General features: G+C 58.6%; 1 long non-coding RNA gene across 1 annotated transcript; it reads right to left on the bottom strand.

Annotated features, from left to right (window-relative positions):
* Positions 1-773: 773 nt before the first annotated feature.
* Positions 774-2845, bottom strand: LOC144372374 (uncharacterized). Its single transcript, XR_013432394.1, has 2 exons — positions 1238-2845; positions 774-901 (listed from the first exon to the last, which is right to left on the bottom strand). It is a non-coding gene; the product is annotated as an uncharacterized LOC144372374 (long non-coding RNA).
* Between the last annotated feature and the right edge of the window lie 1882 nt (positions 2846-4727).

Below are 4727 nucleotides of genomic sequence, written 5' to 3' on the forward strand. Positions count from 1 at the left end.
TGCAGGCACCTGCATTCCTGGGGGGATGACACAGTGGACAACCAACAGGTCACAAACGGCCCCACAGCCACACCATCTGGTCTGGGACATTAGCCCAGCCCCCATGCTATGTCACCTCATCGGTCTGAGCCTGCTGCCCAACAGACAGAGCTCAGGCTGTTTAGAGGGAGCGCACACATGGGACACACATACACACAGGACATGCATATACATGGGACAGGCATACACACACACACACACACACACACAGACACGTGTACGTGGATATTTGCACAGAGGTACACACACACCCAGTGACACACGTATACAGACGCCCCACACACATGTGCACCCACCATGGATTAGGTGCCAGCAGCATCTTCAGGAAGTGCCACCAACCCCCCTCGTTTGGGTGTCGTGGTCAACCTCATCGGACGTGACCCTGGGAAGTGTGTGGCTCTGCCTCGGAGAGGGCGGGTCCCCACAGGGGAAGGGAGCTCTGCAGGGCAGGAGCAGTGGGGGAATTGGTGATGTTACCAATTTGTGGGAGACCAAAGACTTTCCTTAAATGATTTAAGAGAAAGTATTTTGCTAAGTAAACCATGTTGCAAAGAATTTCAGGAGCACTGTTTAAATTATTAAAAGAATCAATTGTTTCCCAGCCCTGGAAGCACCATTTGGATATGATTAATAAGACATCACAAATTATTCCACACCATTACTGCAGGGCCCCGTGTTCCTGAGCAATTTTGTTGGACGATGTCTTTGTTCCATTAGTTTGGGGATAAAAAGAATATAACTAGAATTTTTATTTGAATCCTGGAAGTTCAACTTTCCTCAGGTTGAGGTCTGCTCTCCGTCTTCATCGACTGACTGGAAGAGCTCCCGCCTCCGTCAGCTCTCCGCTGCTGGGACAAAGAGCCTGAGAGAGCAAAGTGAAAGGAGGAAAGGTTTACTTACTGTCGCCATCCCTTGCCCGCGCAAGGAAGACGCAACTCGGGAATCTTCCTTCAGCGGTTTATTCAGGCCCTTGATATTTCTTCTACTACTCCCTCGGATGCCCCTCCCAGCCTTAATGTAGCATCTCAAGCCCCAATGCGAAGCTGCCACGTGGAACTTTCTCATAGGGTGCTGAAAAGCCATGCGTCAACTCTCCCAAATAAGGAGTTGTTTGTCACAAACCACAGCGGAGCCAGCGCCATCTTGTAATGGCGACCATAATCTGCATAAGCGGCAGAGGCGGCTCACCACAACTTACCATGGCTCCTGGCTTCCGAGGTTCCGCTGTGGCCGGTTGGGCCTGCGGGTTTCTGCTGCGTGGGGCAGAACATCGTGGCTGGAGTGTGCCGTGGAGCAAGGCTGCTGGCCTCACAGGGGCCAGGAAGCCAAGAGACAGAGGGAGCGGCTGGGGCCCCCAAGCCCCCAGAGAGGCGCACCCCAGAGCCTCGCTCCTCCCTCCTGCCGGTCCCCACCTCCTTGGACCAGCCACCAGCTGGGACTCCGGCCTCCACACATGGGCCTGGGGGGACGTCTGTGGATCCACTGTAGCCATCTGTGTGCACACCAGCCCCAGGGAGTGGCGTGAAGCTGTGGTGGCTGTATGTCCCTGGGACGCTCTGGGCTGACCAGGCATCCTGGGCTGGCCTTGCTGGCCTCCTGCGGGGTGGCTCCTCCAGGGTCAGCAGGGCTGGGCTGGGCTGGGCAGCACCACCTGGGCTTCTTTCTCCAGTCCTCCTGGGCAAGGTGGTCTCAGGAAGCACTCAGGACAAAGGCCGAGGCTCCTTCCTTGTGGTCACGTCACTGGTCAGCGGGGCTGGGCCGCGGTGGCCAGGGGTCTGGCTAAGCCTTCTTTCTGGGTGAACCTGTGGGTGTTTCCAGATGACCTGCCCTGAGCGGGGGAAGGCGCCATCGCTCTCTCGAGGGCTGGAGCTGGACATCAGTCTTCTCCTGGCCTTGGACTGCCAAGACCCAGACTGCAGCTGCCCCCCTAGACCCGGGCACCAGCTCGCAGGCAGAGGGGCTCTATCCCCATGGCTCATGTCCACAGCTCCAGGGCTGCAGGGACCGTGACCTCTGCATGCGCGTGCGCGCGCATGTGTGTGTGTACATGTGCATGTACGTGTGTGTATGTGTGTGTACATGTGCGTGTGTGTACGTGTGTGTACATGTGCGTGTGTGTACGTGTGTGTGTGCGCGTGTGCGTGTATGTGTGCGTGTGTCCTGTGGGTTGTTTTTCTGTGGATCCCCGACTTAGGTAGCTCCTAAATCCACTTGTCATTTCCCCACACCCCCCAGGTTCAAGGTGAGGGGAAAGGGACTGCACCTCTTAAAGGGGACTGGTGGTCATATTTAATCCCCCACAAGCATTAGCCCACACCTGCGGTTCCTTGGTGAGCAGAGAGCGCTGTGGTCTCTCCAGACCTTGATACTGCCCAAGCTCCTCTTGGAAACCACCACAGAGGAGTCTTTGGAGAAGTCCCCCCAGCAGTCCAGAATGTGCAGGTTTGGAAGAAAACTTCAAGGAAAATTACTTTTTTTTTTTTAAAAGGATCCTTTCTGCATGAAATGAGGCTTTGGTCAGGTTTTGCTCAGAACTCCTTCCCCGGGTGCTGTCAGGTGAGCCCAGAGGACAGAGGAGCCAAGCCCTTACCGCAGCATCTCCTGGCTGTGCGCTGGGCCGGCTGACCTCGAGCCCCAGGCTCACCATCTCAGAGCACCGCGGAGGGCCAGGTGGGCTCCCCCGCGGCCTTTGTTAGCACGGCAGCCAGACGGGGTGGTTGGAGCAGCAGAGACTTAGGGCCTCACAGTTCCAGAGGCTGAACCTCAGGATCACAGGCTGGTTCTCCCGTGGCTCCTGTCTGTTGTGGGGTCCCCATCCTGTGAGTGCAGGAGCATTCAGAGGCAAAGTGACAGGACTGTGCGGGCTGCACTCTGATCTGTCCACCCAGTCTGAAGGGCCTGACTGGGGCAGGTGGGAGGGGCTGGAGGAGGAGGCTCGCGGGGGCTGCCTTGGAATTGTCCTCTGCCCCTTCCCCTCTCTGCTTCCCAGTCACCCTGAGCAGAGAAGAGCTCCTCAGCCTGCCATCCCCCATGATGGGCTGCCTCACCGAGCCCAGGGCAATGGGGCTGCCCTGCTACTAACTGGATCTCTGAAACCTTGACGCAGAACAAACTTCTCTGAGTTGCCCTCGTCCGGACCTGTGGTCCCAGGGACAGACCACGGCTAACACAGCAGCGTCTTCTCCCTGTATCCTGACTCTGCCGACTGCTTTTCTTTTCTTTTACATTTTACACACGTTACCGGGGTGCAACCCCCACAGCCCAACACCCCCACGTGTACACACCACAGAGTAGTTCAACCATCTCCCCATCTTGAACGCTCACTCCCAAACCTGGCACCCTGGTGGCCACTTCTCCATCCAATCCCCGGCCCCAGCCCAGGCAGCCTCCGGTCCATTTCTGGCCGTGTAGACCTGCCTATTCCGGCCACTTCACGTACACACAGCCGCATACCAGGCTGCCGTCCAGGCCCCTGTTTCCTCTAGCTTCCCCCCTGCACTGGGCCAGGACTCCTTCTCTGGATGGCCAAGTGACAGTCCACAGTGCACACTGGGCACAAGGACTCGCAAGCTCCCTGCCCTTTCTGTCACCAATGGGTTCTCCCCTAGCTCCCTCCTTCCCTGCGGGCTGGGACAGTAGCGTCATGGCAGACCCCGCATTCCTCCCTGTTCATCATTCTGTCCTCACAGGCCCCAGGCCAGAGTCAAGGACACAGCTATGAAGAGCCCAGTCCCTCCTCCAAGCCTGGTTGCCCAGTGGGCAGGAAAGCCGTGAGGGGCTGTCACAGTGGGCTTGGGAACGCGGGCTTGTGTCCTTGGATCCCATGGGCGAGCTGGGTCCCTCACCCCGGCCTTCCTCCCTGTCCTGGAGGACAGCTGGTGGGCACAGGCTTGCTGTCCATCTCCTTCCTGTCCTGGACAGACTCTCTTCCTGTGCAACGGATCTGACCACCACCTCCGCTCCAAGCTGTTGGTGGGGACAGGACTCCCACCTGATGCTGGAGTGGCAGTGGGATCAGCAGCTTGTGAGTCACCAGACTCACAGCCAGGGAGGAGCACGGGCTGGCCATGCAGAGCCACACGGGGTGCAGTTGGGGCAGAGTGACCAGGCAGGGCATGGGAGGCAGGCCTCGCAGTGACAGGGAGGTAGGATGTCCCTGGTCCTGGGGGAGCATGTGATTGGCTTGTTGATCAACTTTGAGGGCTCGAGGGGAGGGGGAAGCTCCCTGGCTGAGGACCAGGGAGGTGTAGCTGGTCAGCTGACCAGGGGACCAGCCGGGTGGGAGGGGAGCTCAAGGTCAGGCCATGGGCTCAGCCTACCAGGCACCTACTGGGGACAGTCCAGCCCCCACCCCAGCCTGCCAGGGAGGGCCTGATTGATGTGGCCGATGGGTGGGAGACAGGACCAAGAAGACCCAAAACCTGGAGATCTCACTCCCTGCAGGTACACCAGAGCTCCGGGCAGCTGGTGGTGGGCATTCCATCCAGCCCTCGAGTCCCCCTTGCTTGGACATTGGTTTTGCAGCCTCTGCGTTCGGCTTGCCGTGGGCTTCGCCCACAGTGCTCATGTGCACCTCCAAAATCCCCAGCTGGCCTCTTCCACCCTGAGGTCAGCACCAAGCCCCAGATCTGGCTGTCCCACCCACGGGGCTGGCTCGGCCTTTCTGATCCCCAACCAACATGGCCCTA

The sequence above is a fragment of the Ictidomys tridecemlineatus genome, assembly GCF_052094955.1.
Source record: "Ictidomys tridecemlineatus isolate mIctTri1 chromosome 12 unlocalized genomic scaffold, mIctTri1.hap1 SUPER_12_unloc_8, whole genome shotgun sequence".
Taxonomy (NCBI): Eukaryota; Metazoa; Chordata; class Mammalia; order Rodentia; family Sciuridae; genus Ictidomys; species Ictidomys tridecemlineatus.